The 20,168-nt window shown below is 47.8% G+C and overlaps 1 long non-coding RNA gene across 1 annotated transcript; it reads left to right on the forward strand.

Moving 5' to 3' along the window:
* Positions 1-3,291: 3,291 nt before the first annotated feature.
* LOC123058191 (uncharacterized) lies at positions 3,292-7,175 on the forward strand. Its single transcript, XR_006427089.1, has 3 exons — positions 3,292-3,496; positions 4,856-5,057; positions 5,194-7,175. It is a non-coding gene; the product is annotated as an uncharacterized lncRNA (long non-coding RNA).
* The last annotated feature ends 12,993 nt before the right edge of the window (positions 7,176-20,168 follow it).

Raw genomic sequence — 20,168 nt, forward strand, 5'->3', positions numbered from 1 at the left:
TAGCATAAAGGGATACTTGAATAAGAGTTTTTCAAAGAAAGACCTCGGTGAAGCTGCTTACACATTGAGCATCAAGATCTATAGAGATAGATCAAGATGCTTGATAAAATTTTCAATGAGTACATACCTTGACAAGATTTTGAAGTAGTTCAAAATGGAACAGTCAAAGAAAGAGTTCTTGCATGTATTACAAGGTGTGAAATTGAGTAAGACTCAAAGCCCGACCACAGCAGAAGATAGAAAGAGAATGAATGTCATTCCCTATGCCTCAGCCATAGGTTCTATAAAGTATGCCATGCTGTGTACCAGATCTATTGTATACCCTACACTGTGTTTAGCAAGGGAGTACAATAGTGATCTAGGAGTAGATCACTGGACAGCGGTCAAAATTATCCTTAGTGGAATAAGGATATGTTTCTCGATTATGGAGGTGACAAAAAGGTTCGTCGTAAAGAGTTACGTCGATGCAAGTTTTGACACTAATCCAAATGACTCTAAGTCTCAATCTGGATACATATTGAAAGTGGGAGCAATTAGCTAGAGTAGCTCTGTGCAGAGCATTGTTGACATAGAAATTTGCAAAATACATACGGATCTGAATGTGGCAGACCCATTGACTAAACTTCTCTCACAAGCAAAACATGATCACATCTTAGTACTCTTTGGGTGTTAATCACATAGAGATGTGAACTAGATTATTGACTCTAGTAAACCCTTTGAGTGTTGGTCACATGATGATGTGAACTATGGGTGTTAATCACATGATGATGTGAACTATTGATGTTAAATCACATGGCGATGTGATCTAGATTATTGACTCTAGTGCAAGTGGGAGACTGAAGGAAATATGCCCTAGAGGCAATAATAAAGTTATTATTTATTTCCTTATACCATGATAAATGTTTATTATTCATGCTAGAATTGTATTAACCGGAAACATAATACATGTGTGAATACATAGACAAACAGAGTGTCACTAGTATGCCTCTACTTAACTAGCTTGTTAATCAAAGATGGTTATGTTTCCTAACCATGGACAAAGAGTTGTTATTTGATTAACGGGATCACATCATTAGGTGAATGATCTGATTGACATGACCCATTCCATTAGCTTAGCACCCGATCGTTTAGTATGTTGCTATTGCTTTCTTCATGACTTATACATGTTCCTATGACTATGAGATTATGCAACTCCCGTTTGCCGGAGGAACACTTTGTGTGCTACCAAACATCACAACGTAACTGGGTGATTATAAAGGTGCTCTACAGGTGTCTCCAAAGGTACATGTTGGGTTGGCGTATTTCAAGATTAGAATTTGTCACTCCGATTGTCGGAGAGGTATCTCTGGGCCCTCTCGGTAATGCACATCACATAAGCCTTGCAAGCACTGCAACTAATGAGTTAGTTGTGAGATGATGTATTACGGAACGAGTAAAGAGACTTGCCGGTAACGAGATTGAACTAGGTATTGAGATACCGACGATCGAATCCCGGGCAAGTAACATACCGATGACAAAGGGAACAACGTATGTTGTTATGCGGTCTGACCGATAAAAGATCTTCGTAGAATATGTAGGAGCCAATATGAGCATCCAGGTTCCGCTATTGGTTATTGACCGGAGACATGTCTCGGTCATGTCTACATTGTTCTCAAACCGTAGGGTCCGCACGCTTAAGATTTCGATGACAGTTATATTATGAGTTTATGAGTTTTGATGTACCGAAGGAGTTCGGAGTCCCGGATGAGATCGGGGACATGACGAGGAGTCTCGAAATGGTCGAGACGTAAAGATCGATATATTGGACGACTATATTCGGACATCGGAAAGGTTTCGAGTGATTCGGGTATTTTTTTAGAGTACCGGAGAGTTACGGGAATACGTATTGGGCCTTATTGGGCCATACGGGAAAGAAGAAAAAGGGCCTCAAGGGTGGCCGCACCCCTCCCCTTGGTCTGGTCCGAATTGGACTAGGGAAAGGGGGCGCCCCCTTCCTTCCTTCTCCTTTTCCCTTCCTATTTTCCTATTCCATATGGGAGGTGGAATCCTACTAGGACTAGGGAGTCCTAGTAGGACTCCACACTTGGCGCGCCCCCTCCTAGGGCCGGCCTCCTCCTCCCTTGCTCCTTTATATATGGGGGCAGGGGGACACCTCTAGACAGAAGTTGATCTTCGTGATCGTTCCTTAGCCGTGTGCGGTGCCCCCTTCCACGATATTACACCTCGGTCATATTGTAGCGGTGCTTAGGCGAAGCCCTGCGACGGTTGAACATCAAGATCGTCACCACGCCGTCGTGCTGACGGAACTCTTCCCCGAAGCTTTGCTGGATCGGAGCCCGGGGAGCGTCATCGAGCTGAACGTGTGCCAAAAACTCGGAGGTGCCGGAGTAACGGTGCTTGGATCGGTTGAACCGGGAAGACGTACGACTACTTCCTCTATGTTGCGTCAACGCTTCCGCTTCGGTCTACGAGGGTACGTAGACAACACTCTCCCCTCTCGTTACTATGCATCACCATGATCTTGCGTGTGCGTAGGAATTTTTTTGAAATTACTACGTTCCCCTACAGTAGTTTTGTAGTTGCCCTAGTTGCAAGTCCACCATCGACTCGCAACTGTCGCCCCGTATTTTATCTTTTTCATTCCACTTGGAATTGAACCCTCGACTTTGCAATTGGGTCTTTTTTGTTTGATGACACTTGCAAGTCGGCTCTCAACTTGCATCTGGGTTCTTTCTTTCATTCCACTTCAACCGTCAACTCGCAACTGTGCGCCTGTAGTTTTTCTTTCATGCCACTTGCAAAGCGAACCCTCAACTTTGCAACCGGGTTCCTTGTTTTGTTCCCACTTGCAAGTCAACCCTTGACTTGCAACCAGGGTCTTTTGCTTGATGCCACTTTCGCAAGCGGTGTTTTGTGTGTAGTCGTATTTGCTGAAGATTGTTTTACCAACACACATGCAAGTCGGGTCTTTGATTGTTGCATTTGGGGTAGAATTTTTTACATAACTATAGGCTACCCGTATTTTTTTGCAATCTCGGCACATGATTTTTTTGCATACAACTGAGCAACCAGTTTTTTTGCAGGTTATCGGTTGACTCACAAATAGGTAGCCTTCTAAAGGTTTCCTTTTATTGAAATGTCAAATATGTTTTTTTAACTTAACAACCTACCACTTTTTATGGTGCAGCTGCATGTTTTTTCTTTTACAGGGGTCTTTCTGCATGTTTTCCAAAAGAAGAGTACCAGATCTTTGTTTCCCTCCAAATATCCACCCACCGTTATTTGTGTGGCTCTGCTGTGGGAGACAAGAGAAGGGAGAAAAGACGGGGGTGAAACACTCCGCATCTGCCGTTCCCACGGTGGTCGTCCTCGTCGTCCAACCCTGCGCGCCCGACGAGGACCGCGGCATCCGCACCTTCACCAAGCAGTCCGCGGCGGACAAGCGCCCCAGCTATGGGCACCGCCCACGAGCTCTGCGCCGGACGGTCCGGTCAAGGTAATAAGGCCGGCTCCTCTCCCCCCTCGTTCACCTACATAGCTTAATTTTGCCCGTTGCCATTTCGTCAGCTGTGTTTGCGAGGAGTCAGGAGCAAACTTGTTTTGTTGTTGGATAGATCTCTGTTCATGTCATGTGTAGGAAACCACCCAGGTGTTTTGTAAGCCGGTTGTATAGGGGTGGGGTAGGGGATACGCGAGGGGGAGCCATGGAGCTTCGGCTACAGGAGGTTGTTGCCTCAGCCAACAATGAATGGCAGGAGCCATATACGTCGATTTTTGTTGTCGGTGTTTTGTCTAGAGTCAGCAACAAACAAATTATACTGTGTGTTGAAGCTAGCATCTACACTAATGAATTCAGCTTAGCTTCTGGTAGTTGTTTTTTGTCTGCCCATTATTGTGCTGGGGGGAGGGGTGTTAGTTGATGACAATGAGGTTAAGCAGGCTGTTTTTGATTTGATCTGTAAGTTTTCAGACTTTAGACTGTAAATTAAGTTATTGTTCACATCTCTAGGGTATAAAAACAGAATTCATAGTGTTTTACTGAAATGCAGAATCCAACACGCTGAATTCAGAGTGTTTTGCAGAGCATACCACACATTCTGAATCTGTTAGTTTTTAGAATTTGGGATTCACGATGTTTTATTTTTCATTTTTGATCTGCAAGTTTAGAGTGTGGGATTCAGGATGTTTAGCACACATTTTTTAGTTGGATTCGGAATGTGGGATTTCCAGGATGTTTATTTTCAGAGAGAGCATACATTTTTGAGTACGTAAGCTCAGTGATTGAGATTGTTGGATTTAGGCTTTTTTCATTTTTTTTCATTTTTCAGTCTGTATGTTCAGTGATTAACATGTGTATCTGTGTCGTGCATGAGAGGGCGATGTGTCCTCAAGGTTTTTGTTTCCCAGTAGTAGTGTAGCTTTTAGTAGAGGGACACATTCTCAATTTTTTTGATAACCAACTTCAGTGAGACAAAAGCAAGTTTTTTCTTAATTTAATGGTTAATGTTTTCTCTCTGCCCCAGAGAATTATCTGAATGTGCACAACGCGTATGAAAAATGCTTGAATATGCATAACGCCTCAAGTTGCCTGAACAAAGCAGAGTGTACAAAAATGTCCGTAAGAATGTTTATAATGTACACAATAGCTTTTCGACATAGAGTCAGTGGTTTTTGCAAGTTGTTCTTTCATGTTTTTTTTTCAATGTACACAATAGCTTTTCGACGTAGACTCAGTGGTTTTTGCTGTCCTCATGTTTGGTTTACGATTTTCATTTTCCCTATCACTGTAAGAGATTTACCTTTTTTGTTGGTGCTCATGTTTTTGGTGCAAATGTTCGTGTCTTTTTTTAAACAGGAGCTTTGCAAGCAAAGATACAAATTCTGACCAGTTGGAGTTGAACAACAATAATCAACAACATGACTCAGGGAATGACAGCATGACTGACCAGCAGGAGCAAACATCTCGTGGCATTTGTTCACAAGCTACGTAAACTATAGTTGATTTGACAGAAAGTGATGCATCAGACGGCATGTTGCTTGATGGCTTGAGAACAATCGTAAGTATGTTCTAAACTACAGGAAGCTACTCTTTTCCTTTTTGTGTTTGTTTTCCTTTTTCTTGTATTTTTATTTTTCTCCTCTTTGATTTTCATAAGTTGAATTCTCTGACAAAAACTTCATTTATTTGTATAGTTGCAGAAAAGACAAGAGAGGAAGCAGGAAATGAGTGTTTTAAAAGAGCAAAGGGACAAGGTACTCGTTGACAAAGAAAACTACTTCAATATGTTTTTCTACTAACGAGGCCCAGGTCTGTGTACACATGTGGCCTTTTCCTTCTCAAACAAACAAGAACAAACAAACAAAAAGCCCAACAAAAACAAGGGCAGGTTGCGGGGGTTGTTGGGCTGGAAGGGATGGGCTGCCCACACAACAAACAAACTGGTCGACACGAGGTGATCGGGGAGCAACCACGCGTATTGTTTGTCAACAAGTGGGGACAGATTAGATGTAACATAGACATACCCTTTTTTTAATTCATCAATAATTCTTGGACTTTTCTAAATCCATGGAATATCTTAAATTTTATTTAAAAAAATTCGTGAACATTTTAATAATCCATGAACATTTTTTGAATGTACATTTATTTTTTAGTTCTGGTGAAAATACCACTAGTCGATATTGTTCATTGAACAACAATTTTTTCTTCAGAGGAGCGAGCGCCACCATATAAAAAATAACGAGCAAAGTTTACAAAGAGAACACCATTTAGCCAGCCCGCCAGAGGTTATAGGAGCAATCCGGGGCTAAAGGCGCTGAATAAAGTGTTTCCCACCTGCACCATGTGTTTCTCAAAAAAAAAAAAACCTGCACCATGTTTGGCTGATTGTCGCCTTTTTAATGTGTCTTTTGTCCATCAGTTTTGGAAAGGTTTTAGAACCTTTCGTGTATGGGTTTTTCTATATATATTTTTGCCGGCATTACCTTTTCCACAGGGTTGTTTCATTTTCTCTTTTATTAATCTTTTTTGTTTCATTTTTATTATATAAATTCATGTGTATTTTTAAAAATCCTGAATTGTTTTTCAAATTTGCATCTTCCTCTATTCTCCTTCAAAGCATTAGAATAAAAAAAGACACCAGCTAGCGAACGACATGCAAGCAAGCAACAACTAGTGCTGCTTGAGCCCGGTCCAACACCCTCGCCAGAGCGCGACACCTGTATCACTGAGTGGAACAGGAGCGATCGCTGAGTAAGACATCATGGTCGGTATTCGCCCCTCAGTCATTGATATGAAAAAAATCACAGAGAATGAACATAATTATCGATATGGAAAATTTTTATGGAGAAGCAACATAACTAAAACTAATCTTCTACCAATAATATAACAATCCAGAGACTGATTACAATGAGAATAGCCCAATGGTGACTTTTGATTTCGGTGTGCAATTCACACCTAAACTAGACTGGAATCAGCTGAGCTACACTCTGACTCTAATGACTAGCACAATTAACATGAATAATCACTACTATTAAAGGAGAGTTTCTAGGTTTGCCTCACCTCCTCCTGGGTTTTTTCCTCCCCATGCCCCCTCTCTTTTGGTTTCCTCTAGATTTCTTTAGTAATTTAAACGAACGTTGCACAAAACAAAACCAACATACATAATTCTAAATCAAAACGATACTTTATTTCTTTGTCATACTCATTCTCTCCTCTTAGTTTGCTTGCTATTTTTTTCACGATCACCAATATATACTCCAAAAAAATTGGTAATCAATTCACGGATAAGAATCAATCAGAAGACGGTAATCTTCATAAATATTTTGTAGTCAAATCATGAAAATGAATCAATCATAAGACAATAATCTTCATAAATATTAGGCAATGAATACAAAAACTACACGAATCATGCACAATGACAAAAAATACTCAGGATCAACTTCCTAAACTGAAGGCACCTGATTTTCCAGGATTACTAATCTCTCACATGTCCTTCCAAATCATAAAGCGACGGCCCACATCTTCCTAACACACCATCCTTCCCTCCTAAAAAACCTCGTTCTTCCTCTTCTCCACCATACACACACAGTAATGCTAGACGTACAGGCACTTACAGGCTGAATTTAGTTACACGCTGACATGGCAAAGTGGGATTGGAAAGAAGGGAGTGAGGCGGGCCGCCCCGGGGAGAAATCGGGGGGGGGGGGGGGGCAAAGAAATTTAACGAAGGGCCCCGTAAACTGCGTGTAACAAGCTCGTATGTCTAGGATTATTGATACACACACGTTGTCGATGTCAAAACTGGCGGATCTCGGGTAGGGGGTCTCGAACTGTGCATCTAGGCGGATGGTAACAGGAGGCAGGGAACACGAAGTTTTACCCAGGTTTGGGCCCTCTTGATAGAGGTAAAACCCTACGTCCTGCTTGATTAATATTGATGATATGGGTAGTACAAGAGTAGTCTACCACGAGATTAAAGAGGCTAAACCCTAGAAGCTAGCCTATGATATGACTGTATGTTATTGTTGTCCTATGGACTAAAACCCTCCGGTTTATATAGACACCGGAGAGGGCTAGGGTTACACAAGGTCGGTTACAAAGGAGGAGATATGCATATCCGTATTGCCTAGCTTGCCTTCCACGCCAAATAGAGTTCCATCCGGACACGAGACGAAGTCTTCAATTTAATATCTTCATAGTCTAACAGTCCGGCCAAAGGTTATAGTCCGACAGTCCAGAGAACCCCTAATCCAGGACTCCCTCAGTAGCCCCTGAACCAGGCTTCAATGACGATGAGTCCGACGCGCAGTATTGTCTTCGGCATTGCAAGGCGGGTTCCTCCTCCGAATACATCACGGAAGAATTTGAATACAAGGATAGTGTCCGACCCTGCAAAATAAGTTTCCACATACCACCGTAGAGAGAATAATATTTCCACAAATCTAATCTGCTGACATGTTTTGGCAACACGACATTATGCCATGGCCCGGTAATTATTCGAACCGTTTTTCTTCAACCAGCTCGACACATAATGCGATGCAGTTTTTTGACACGTCTTGTCAAAGCAGAGATCGTGTTCCCTAATTACGGGATTCTCATCAATACGGTCGTGGGTAACCCAACCGTATCTAGAACTCCTAGATTAGGCAAGTCCCAAATGGCTACGGAGAGGACGCTTGATATTCACCCTCTTCATAAAGGGACAAGGCTTTTACTCTTTCCCTCCCGTGCTCAATCGAATCCTTCCCCCACCTCGAGTTCTAACACCCAAAGCCCAGGTCAGGTGCTCCGGACCCTCAATCATGTCCGGATCTAGCCTTCAAGGCCGGTGGATGCCCTCCTCCGTTACGGAAGAATATATCAAGAAGTTGAGGGAGGCCAGATACCTGACCGCCGAGGTTTCGCATCGGCTGCCCGCCTGAGGGCAGGCCGTCCCTACTCCTGAACCCAACGAAGATGTCGTGTTCATCTCCCACTTCCTTCGAGGTCTAGGCCTCACTCTGGATCCCTTCGTCAGGGGGCTGATATTTAATTACGGGCTAGATTTCCACGATCTAGCCCCAGACTCCTTTCTCCACATCTCATCATTTATTGTTGCATGTGAGGCTTTCCTCCGCATTACCCCTCACTTCGGCCTATGACTCAAGACCTTTGACGTGAAGCCGAAGATGGTCGAGGGGCAGCATGTAGCGTGCAGAGGCGCATTAATAAGCAGGATCGCCGGAGCTCCATGGCCGAAGGGTTCTATTCCAGAGGTGTCCGGATTATGGCAACGGGAGTGGTTTTACATCACAGCTCCCAAAAGTACCAAGTGGGCGGTTGCCCCTGCTTTGCGCTCAGGCCCTCCACCACAACTGATGTCATGGATTAGCAGAGGGCTGAGGTGGGGTCCCGCCAAGGACGTGCCTGTACTGCAAAGCCGCATTCAAAGTCTCTTCGAAGAAGATTTCAGTTTGATTATGGTAATGCAAGTCATGCTGGTTCGATGAATCCAGCCATGCAAACGCCGGCCTCTTCGCATGTGGGAGTTCAACCCAGAAGGACCGCGCGCTATTCAGAATTTCCTCGGCCTGACGCACGAGGAGATGTATAGATCATTCTTCATACCCCATATAGAGTGTCCGGATACCACCGAGGACGTGGGCCTGAGCAACAACCGCACCGCCGACCAAGTAAGTTATCCTCTAGCCGAACACACCGTCTTTCATTTATCATGACGTTATTCTGAGAAATCGCTCTTTGACTAGGACTGGATAACAAAGGCGAAGATGATTCGGTGTTCGGCCCCCCCTTCCTGAGGGTTTGGAAAATCCGGTACTGGAAAAGATGCTCGAGCTAGCACCTTGCCCGGAGCCCTCAAAGGAAGACAAAGGGGGGAATAATGAGGGCGAAAGCGGGCCTCCACCGCTACCTATTCCAACCGAGGGAACGAGCGCCTCCATGTGGGAGGATAACCGAGGGGAGGAATCTGACATTCTCTCACCACGGGAAAGGAAGAGGACTACCTCTAAAGATCCGGAAACCAAGGTTTCCAAGCAGGAGAAGAAATCTCCACCAGAGGGTCCTGCCTTGGAGGGTGCTCTTGCCGCACAAAGTCCGCGCGGGGATCAGCCCTCTAACGAGCTGTAAGTAAACAAAAAGTACTTTAATAGTGAAGATATATTACCTTACCCCTGAGGAAAATAACCGAAGTATTTATCTTGCAGTTCGGATCTTAGCCCTTCTCAGCAGAGCTCGTCTTCGGGGGATCTTCTTCCGGAGATGATGGAGAGCGAAACGCCTCCCTCGGACTCCTCCGCTCAAGAAGCAGGCGACCTTCAAGTGTCGTCACGGAGGGCCTCTCCGGATCCGGTGAGGCCAGAAGATAATCCTATAGTCACCCTAAGTCCCCAGTGTCCGGCTCTCGAAGAGAGCAAACAGAAGAGTCCGGCACCGACTGGTATGCGGTCGGACGTACTGAGAGAGCTGTTGGAGCGAGCGGCCATTTCAGAAGAACACCGTACCTTGATGGGTACGGTGATGGAAAGGATTTCATCCGCCGAAAGCGGGTTGCATGATGCCTTTATGAGTCTACTGACGGGCTTTGAGGTACGTAAAAATGATGTACATTTGTGATGGTACCGCACATTTTTAGGTGTGCCCTGTAGATAGTAGCCCCTGAGACTCTGGTTGTCACCGAGAACGGCGGCAATCAGAGGATCGTAGTCCCAGGCAATAACCATACCGCTTTAATGTGCAGGTAGTGGGAGCTCCGGTGGCTAGCCGGACTCATGAGTTTGCCGAACTGAAGCGGCAACTGGATGCGGCGGATGCCGACATCGAGCTTGTTAACAAGAGGCTTAACGAGGCACAAGGTAATGTTGGAAATATGCCCTAGAGGCAATAATAAAAGTATTATTATATTTCATTGTTCATGATAATTGTCTTGTATTCATGCTATAACTGTATTATCCGGAAATCGTAATACACGTGTGAATACTTAGACCACACTATGTCCCTGGTAAGCCTCTAGTTGACCAGCTCGTTGTGATCAACAGATAGTCATGGTTTCCTGACTATGGACATTGGATGTCGTTGATAACGGGATCACATCATTAGGAGAATGATGTGATGGACAAGACCCAATCCTAAGCATAGCATAAAAGATCGTGTAGTTCGTTTTGCTAGAGCTTTGCAAGTGTCAAGTATCTCTTCCTTCGACCATGAGATCGTGTAACTCCCGGATACCGTAAGAGTGCCTTGGGTGTACCAAACGTCACAACGTAACTGGGTGACTATAAAGGTGCATTACAGGTATCTCCGAAAGTAGCTGTTGGGTTGACACGGATCGAGACTGGGATTTGTCACTCCGTATGACGGAGAGGTATCTCTGGGCCCACTCGGTAATGCATCATCATAATGAGCTCAAAGTGACCAAGGTGTTGGACACGGGATCATGCATTACGGTACGAGTAAAGTGACTTGCCGGTAACGAGACTGAACAAGGTATTGGGATACCGACGATCGAGTCTCGGGCAAGTAACGTACCGATTGGCAAAGGGAATTGCATACAGGGTTTGATCGAATCCTCGACATAGTGGTTCATCCGATGACAACATCGAGGAGCATGTGGGAGCCATCATGGGTATCCAGATCCCGCTGATGGTTATTGACTAAGAGAGTCTCGGTCATGTCTGCATGTCTCCCGAACCCGTAGGGTCTACACACTTAAGGTTCAGTTACGCTAGGGTTATAGGGATATGTATATGCAATAACCCGAATGTTGTTCGGAGTCCCGGATGAGATCCCGGACGTCACGAGGAGTTCCGGAATGGTCCGGAGGTAAAGATTTATATATGGGAAGTCCTGTTCCGGGCATCGGGACAAGTTTCGGGGTTATCGGTATTGTACCGGGACCACCGGAAGGGTCCCGGGGGTCCACCGGGTGGGTCCACCTGTCTCGGGGGGCCACATGGGCTGTGTGGGGGTGCGCCTTGGCCTAATGGGCCAAGGGCACCAGCCCCACATAGGCCCATGCGCCTAGGGTTCAAGGGGGCAAGAGTCCTAGGAGGGTAAGGCACCTCCTAGGTGCCTTGGGGGGAGGGAAAACCCCCCTTGGCCGCCGCACCCCCTAGGAGATTGGATCTCCTAGGGCCGGCCACCCCCCTTGGCACCCCTATATATAGTGGGGGAGAGGAGGGACTTGATACCTGAACGCCCTGGCCTTTGGTTGCCTCCTTCTCCCTCCCCAACACCTCCTCCACCTCCATAGTGCTTAGCGAAGCTCTGCCGGAGTACTGCAGCTCCATCAACACCACGCCGTCGTGCTGCTGCTGGTGCCATCTCCCTCAACCTCTCCTCCCTTCCTTGCTGGATCAAGAAGGAGGAGACGTGGCTGTTCCGTACGTGTGTTGAACGCGGAGGTGCCGTCCGTTTGGCGCTGGTCATCGGTGATTTGGATCACGTCGAGTACGACTACATCATCACCTTGCAAGCTTCCGCACGCGATCTACAAGTGGTATGTAGATGCAAACTCTCTCCCTAGACTCGTTGCTTAGATGAACTCATAGATGGATCTTGGTGAAACCGTAGGAAAAATTTTAATTTTCTGCAACGTTCCCCAACAGGTAAGTGGTATTTTCTGGTGAATGTCACGTAGTAAGAGCAGCATGATGCCAGTATCTTTAATATGTTGTGACTGCAGATGGAGCTGCCATCGTGGAAACCCTGCGGGCGGAACTTGCCTGAGCCAAAGAACAAGTAAGGATTAGTAATGCGGCTGCTTTGAAGGTGGCCAAAGAGTTGACAGCCGAGAAGGCCGCACATTGCGAGAGCAAAGAGAAGATGGCCAAGATAGTCGTAAAGTTAAAAGACACTGCCGACCATTGCCAGTTCCTTGAAAAAGAAAACTGAGCGAAGGCAACAGACCTTGAAAAGGCCACGATGGCGAACAAAGACACCCACTCTGCTATGAGAGCGAAGAAGGAGGAGCTGCGTGAAGCCGGGGATATTGCGGCTGGGAAGCCCTTTATGCTGTGGAGGAAGTTCGGAGATCCGTGGTATGCCCCTCTGGATCGGCTGTGGAGTTCGGCAGACGCATATATGGACTTGGCGGCGAGCGCTGTCGATGCAGCCAAATACTTTCAAGATCAAATAGATCGTGAAGTGGACAAGCTGTTATGGTCACAATTTAACGTTCCAGAGCATCCGCTTCCGTTGACTGATCAGCTAGCCGAATGGGCCGAACTCAATAGGTTGTCTGGACTCGCCATGAGGTATGTCGTGGATCAGTTGTGGTCGGAAAAGCCGAAGCCGAATAGCTATTTCAGCTTATGCAGCAGTTCCTTGGTGCGGTGTCGCGCATCAATGCGATGAAGAGGTCGGCGTGCATAGAAGGCTCGCGGATGGCCCTTGCCCGTGTTAAAGCATACTGGGCGGAGATGGATGCTACCACTGTTGCGGCGTAGGGTTCGGCCATAGGCCGAGTGGCTGCCGAGCACTATTTCGAAGAGGTTCTCGAGGGTGCTCGTTTGATAGAGGCCCAATGCTCGAAGAATATTATGTTTGAGTGACATGTATTCCTATTGTAAACATAATGTTTTTATGAAATTCATTAAGGCTGTGTTTATACTTTTGCCTGAAAGTAATATGATGCCTCCTGTGCGGCCGTTTATGTATACATGTGTATAACCTGAAAGATTGCAGTCGTCGGCTTCAGCCCCCACACATATAATGCGGAGGTGTTCGCAGAAGACGTGTGTTCACACTTAACCCAACGTCTTGGTCCTATTAAGGAGGTGATAGCACAGCGAACGAGGCAACCGGACTATGATGCTTTAACACTTTCACTTAGTCATAGGAGTTTGACGGTGGGGCTACTATATAGCCCCTGGTGGCTCTACACTCTCCTGAATTCGGGGTGCATACATGCCTGGCTGGGAAACGGCCCTTCGTTAAGGCGGAGGAATTCTAACATTCTGATAGGTTATCGAGTGATTGACCAGTCTCACGCTATATCATGACAGTCAGTTTTCGGCTTTCTCTACTGAGGTGCACGTCTGGATGACCCGGGGCACAATCGTAGTAGTTCTCCTAGTGCTACCTTAGCCAATAGAGCGGAACATAAGGTACCAAAACATATGAGCCGGGCAAACCCAATATTTGACCAAAGACATGATTCAGAGCTGATACATATAGGGCCAAACTCGCGACGCCGAACACTCCCTAAAGTATTCGGTCTTTATGGTATGAACCGGGCCTAATCAGTGCCCTTTGTAAGAAGCCCCTGGTGTTCAGGTACGTGCATTATTCTAACGTGGCCACATGCCAAGACGCCAGCATTCTTCTCAATTGTACTGAGAATCCGAGGGATGTGTATCAACAAGAGACAGTAAAAAAGGTTGACACAGGGTCTTAATCTAAAAAGAATCCTTGAAACGGGTCCCTGCTGCACGTCTACGCCTGTGTCTCCGTTGTGCCGTATCCTGGACGGGTGTAGCACGGTAGTCATCTGTAAAAGAGAGGAACTTAGGTGAAAAGTTGTCGTGCAAAAAGGTAGGTTTTTTGAAAAAACCATGTATAAATTAAGATGAGTAAAAATTGCCACTTGTCTGCGCACGTTGAGCCCCTTGTATTTGTGATAGGGGTGTGGCCATCAAGCCTGTACAAATTATATACAACTACGCCGGACTCGTCTAACCGTGTCCGTGGTCTTGATAACCTATCGAATACTTTAGTTGGTGAGGCCGTTTTAATGTGCGGCTGCCCAGGCAGCCGCATTCTCTTCGGCGCGCAAGGATCGCTCCATATTTCCATTTACTGTAATGATGCCAAGTGGACCGGGCATCTTAAGCGTGAGGGAAGCGTAGTGCGGTATTACATTAAAGCGAGCGAAAGCTTCGCGTCCAAGTAGTGCTTGATAGCCACTTTGGAAAGGAGCAATGTGGAAGGTTAAATTTTCGCTACGGAAGTTATCGGGGAAGCCGAATATAACTTCTAGTAGCAGGGAGCCCGTGAAGTGAGCCCCTGGGCCTGGCGTTACTCCTTTAAAGGTAGTATTGTTGTGGCAAATTTTCGTTGGGTCTATCCCCATTTTGCGGATTGTGTCCTGATATATCAGGTTTAGACTGCTGCCCCGTCCATCAGAACTCGTGTGAAATGGTATCCGTCAATTATTGGGTCTAATACCAAGGCAGCCCATCCTGCATGCCGGATATTTGCTGAGTAATCCTGATGGTCGAAAATGATCGGTTGAACCGACCAGTGGCAGGACTACGCGGTGATAGGCCCTTGGGCATATTTCTCTGGGAGTGCCGCTTTATTTCTTCCCTTGATCACGTGTAACACATTTACTGTTTTGACTTCTGGTGAAAATTTCTTTTATTCCCCAGTGTCTTGCTTGAGAGGCTCATCCTCGTCTTCGCTTGGTGTATCCTCCCCCTTGTGTACCGCGTTTAGCTTGCCGGACTGCTTGAAGACCCAACATTCTCTGTGGGTATGATTAGCGGGTTTACCAGGGGTGCTATGGATCTGACATATTTGGTTCAGAATTTTGTTCAGGCTGGACAGTTCATCTCTGGCACCTTTAGGGGGCGGCTTTTGCTGACCTGACCGAGAGCTTCTGAATTTGGCGTTTACTGCCGTGCTCTTCGGGCTGTCTTCTTTATTCCGGCGCTTATTATTTTTGTTGCGTCGTGATTTCCCGTTTTCATCTCTAACTACGGATGTACTTGGGTCGCTGGTGCTGCATCTGGCTAGCCAGCTGTCCTCACCCGCGAAAAGCGGGTCATGAGGCTTGTTAATACTGCCATTGTTATCGGCTTTTCTTGGCCGAGGTGTCTGGCAAGCCATTCGTCGCGGACGCTATACTTAAAAGCTGCCAAGGCTTCGGCGTCCGGACAGTCGACTATTTGGTTTTTTTAGTAAGAAACATGTTCCAAAGCTTTCGGGCTGACTCTCCGGGCTGTTGAGTTATATGACTCAAATCATCCGCATCCGGAGGTCGGACATAAGTCCCTTGAAAATTTGCCCGAAAAGCATCTTCGAGCTCTTCCCAGCTTTCAATGGAGTTTTCGGGGAGGCTTTTAAGCCAGTGCCGAGCTGGCCATTTGAGCTTGAGGGGTAAGTACTTGATGGCGTGGAGGTCATCTCCACGAGCCATATGGATATGAAGGATATAGTCCTCAATCCAGACCCCAGGGTCTGTTGTTCCATCGTATGCCTCTATGTTTTCGGATTTGAATCCCTCTGGGAATTCATGGTCCAGCACCTTATCGGTGAAACATAGGGGGTGTGCGGCACCCCTGTATCTGGGTTTACCGTGTTGTTCGGATGTTTGTTGTGTTGCATCGTATGCTGGAGCGCGCTTGCGTGGTCCATAGATGGATCTGGTTGCGCCGTCCTTTTGATGCGAGCCCTCGCGTGGATCGCGTATTGGCTTATGTGCGGCGTTGTTTGCCGCTCTATGTTGGCCGCGAGGTTGTCTATCTGGCCAGGTGGCCGTTTTAATTTTTGGTTGCGGGGGATCTAAGGCCTCCTCATCAAATTCAGGTAGCAACTTCCGCTTCGGGTAGCTCTTGGTGGGGCAATTACCGCCATACTTCGCTGCTGTATTGAGTACTTTACTCCATCTGATTTTAAGTGTGTCTTGCGCAGCCTTGAGCCATTGCTTCTGCTTTCTTAGACTCCTCGCGGTGGCAACGAGCCTTTGACAGGCATTCTGTTGCTCCAGGTGTCTGTCCGGTGTGATGTCATCCGGACTGTTATCTTTGACAGAATCGGTTGTTTGGTTTGATTCTCCGTGTTGCCGTGGTCCGGCGATGGTTCACCCTTCTCTAACGCTGGGTCTGTATGATTGTTGTTTCTGCCGAGGCGGGATTTGGAGCGGCGCTTACGCCCCCGCTTTGACTGCTTCTCGAGGGGACAACCCTTTATTGCATCCTTATGTTCCTCGTGGTCGTTTTCTTTTGGTGTGTCCATCATGTATACGTCATGTGAGGGAGTGGGCGTCCAGTGCCCTGTGGGCAGTGGTTCCTGTTCGTCTCGTTGTCCATACCGTCGATGTCTTCGGAGTCGAAGTCGAGCATGTCGGTTAGGTCATCGACAGTGGCTACTAAGTGGGTGGTGGGTGGGCGGTGAATTTTGACGCCATCCGTATCCCAATCCAGCCGGATATAGTTCGGCCAGGATTCTCCTGACAAGGAGAGAGACCTTAATGAGTTCAGTATGTCGCCAAGGGGCGAGTGCTGAAAAATATCCGCGGAGGTAAACTCCATGATCGGCGCCCAATTGGATTCGTTAGGAACGGGCGCAGACGGTTCGGAGTCCGTGGCCGGAGAGAGATCCGGCAGTTTGTCAACACGGCTCTCGTGCAGAGTAAGGTCGATGTTCGGCTCGATCGCCGATGGGGGTAAGGCCTCCGTGGCGGGGTCCATCCACCTGTCCATGGACGGCGCAACTGGCTCCGAATTGTGGGTCGGAGCGGCTGCCGGTGCGATCTCCTGAACACTGTCGGATGGTAGAGCTAAATCGTACTCATCATGACCGTGTGACGTGTTGGGGAACGTAGCAGAAATTCAAAAAATTTCCTACGTATCACCAAGATCTATCTATGGAGAGACCAGCAACGAGTAGAAAGGAGAGTGCATCTACATACCCTTGTAGATCGCTAAGCGGAAGCGTTCAAGTGAACGGGGTTGATGGAGTCGTACTCGTCGTGATTCAAATCACCGATGACCAAGTGCCGAACGGACGGCACCTCCGCGTTCAACACACATACAGCCCGGTGACGTCTCCCACGCCTTGATCCAGCAAGGAGAGAGGGAGAGGTTGAGGAAGACTCCATCCAACAGCAGCACAACGGCGTGGTGGTGGTGGAGGAGCATGGCAATCCCGCAGGGCTTCGCCAAGCACCATGGGAGAGGAGGAGGAGGGAGAGGGGCAGGGCTGCACCAACGAGAGATCAAATCGCGTGTTATGGGCAGCCCCTAGGCCTCATATATATAGGGGGGAAGGGGGCTGCGCCCCCTTTAGGGTTTCCCACCCCAAGGGGTGGCGGCCAGCCTCCAGATGGCATCTGGTGCGGCGGCCAAGAGGGGGGAGGAGTCCATCCTCCCCAAGGCACCTCGGAGGTGCCTTCCCCCTCGAGGACTCTTCCCTCTAGGGTTCCCTAGGCGCATGGGCCTCTTGGGGCTGGTGCCCTTGGCCCATGTAGGCCAAGGCGCACCCCCTACAGCCCATGTGGCCCCCCGGGGCAGGTGGCCCCACCCGGTGGGCCCCCGGGACCCTTCCGGTGGTCCCGGTACAATACCGATGACCCCGAAACTTGTCCCGATGGCCGAAACAGGACTTCCTATATATAAATCTTTACCTTCGGACCATTCCGGAACTCCTCGTGACATCCGGGATCTCATCCGGGACTCCGAACAACATTCGGTAACCACATACAAGCTTCCTTTATAACCCTAGCGTCATCAAACCTTAAGTGTGTAGAACCTACGGGTTCGGGAGACATGCAGACATGACCGAGACGTTCTCCAGTCAATAACCAACAGCGGGATCTGGATACCCATGTTGGCTCCCACATGTTTGTGACGTCCCCGATTCAATCGTACACTAATCATGCACGCAAATGTGTACAATCAAGATCAGGGACTCACGGGAAGATATCACAACACAACTCTACAAATACAAATAAGTCATACAAGCATCATAATACAAGCCAGGGGCCTCGAGGGCTCGAATACAAGTGCTCGATCATAGACGAGTCAGCGGAAGCAACAATATCTGAGTACAGACATAAGTTAAACAAGTTGCCTTAAGAAGGCTAGTACAAACTGGGATACAGATCGAAAGAGGCGCAGGCCTCCTGCCTGGGATCCTCCTAAACTACTCCTGGTCGTCGTCAGCGGGCTGCACGTAGTAGTAGGCACCTCCGGTGTAGTAGGGGTCGTCGTCGACGGTGGCGTCTGGCTCCTGGACTCCAGCATCTGGTTGCGACAACCAGAAGGAAGGGAAAGGGGGAAAAGGGGGGAGAAAGCAACCGTGAGTACTCATCCAAAGTACTCGCAAGCAAGGAACTACACTACATATGCATGGGTATATGTGTAAGGAGGCCATATCAGTGGGCTGAACTGCAGAATGCCAGAATAAGAGGGGGATAGCTAATCCTGTCGAAGACTACGCTTCTGGTCACCTTCGTCTTGCAACAGGCAGAAGAGGGTAGGTCGAAGTCCTCCAAGTAGCATCTCCAAGTAACATCTCATAGCATAATCCTACCCGGCGATCCCCTCCTCATATCCCTGAGGTAGAGCGACCACCGGTTGTATCTGGCACTTGGAAGGGTGTGTTTTATTAAGTATCCGGTTCTAGTTGTCATAAGGTCAAGGTACAACTCCAAGTCGTCCTGTTACCGAAGATCACGGCTATTCGAATAGATTAACTTCCCTGCAGGGGTGCACCACATAGCCCAACACGCTCGATCCCATTTGGCCGGACACACTTTCCTGGGTCATGCCCGGCCTCGGAAGATCAACACGTCGCAGCCCCACCTAGGCAAAACAGAGAGGCCAGCACGCCGGTCTAAACCTAAGCGCACAGGGGTCTGGGCCCATCGCCCATAGCACACCTGCACGTTGCGTACGCGGCCGAAAGCAGACCTAGCCTAGTGGCGTTCCAGTCCAATTCGGCGCGCGCCGCTCCGTCGCTGACGTCTGAAGTGCTTCGGCTGATACCACGACGTCGGGATACCCATAACTACTCCCACGTAGATGGTTAGTGCGTATAGGCTCGTAGCCAGACTCAGATCAAATACCAAGATCTCGTTAAGCGTGTTAAGTGTCCGCGAACGCCGAACAGGGCCAGGCCCACCTCTCTCCTAGGCGGTCTCAACCTGCCCTGTCGCTCCGCCACAAAGATCCACACAGAGGGCCGTCGGGACAAAGGTCCTTTCAGCCCCCAATCCGTGAATCACTCGCGGGTACTCTTCGAGCTGACCCGACTTTAGTCACCATCTGTATAGTATGTATGTATGTATAGTATATACCCGTGATCACCTCCCGAGTGATCACGGCCCAATAGTATAGCAAGGCAGACTGACAAGAATGTAGGGCCAATGATGATAAACTAGCATCCTATACTAAGCATTTAGGATTGCAGGTAAGGTATCAACAGATGTAGCGACAATGTCAGGCTATGCATCAGAATAGGATTAACGAAAGCGGTAACATGCTACACTACTCTAATGCAAGCAGTATAGAGTAGAATAGGCGATATCTGGTGATCAAGGGGGGGGCTTGCCTGGGTGCTCTGGCAAGAGAGAGGGGTCGTCAACTCCGTAGTCGAACTGGGCAGCAGCAGCGTCGGTCTCGTAGTCTACCGGAGAGAAGAGGGGGAAGAAACAATGAATACCAAGTAAACAGATGCATATCGGTGCATGACATGTCAAGAAGCGATGCTAGGCGTGCCCTAACGTGGTATAAGGTGGTACTGGTCAAGGGGGAATCATCCGGGAAAGTATTCCCGGTGTTTCGTGTTTTCGGGCAGAGGAGCCGGAGGGGGAAAGTTGCGGGTTCGATAGGTTAGGGGGGTGGGGTGGACGAACGGACTGCGTATCCGGAATCGTCTCGTCGTTCTGAGCAACTTTCACGTTGAAAATATTTTAATCCGAGTTACGGATTAAAAGATATGAATT

This window comes from Triticum aestivum, chromosome 3A (assembly GCF_018294505.1).
Source record: "Triticum aestivum cultivar Chinese Spring chromosome 3A, IWGSC CS RefSeq v2.1, whole genome shotgun sequence".
Classification (NCBI taxonomy): domain Eukaryota; kingdom Viridiplantae; phylum Streptophyta; class Magnoliopsida; order Poales; family Poaceae; genus Triticum; species Triticum aestivum.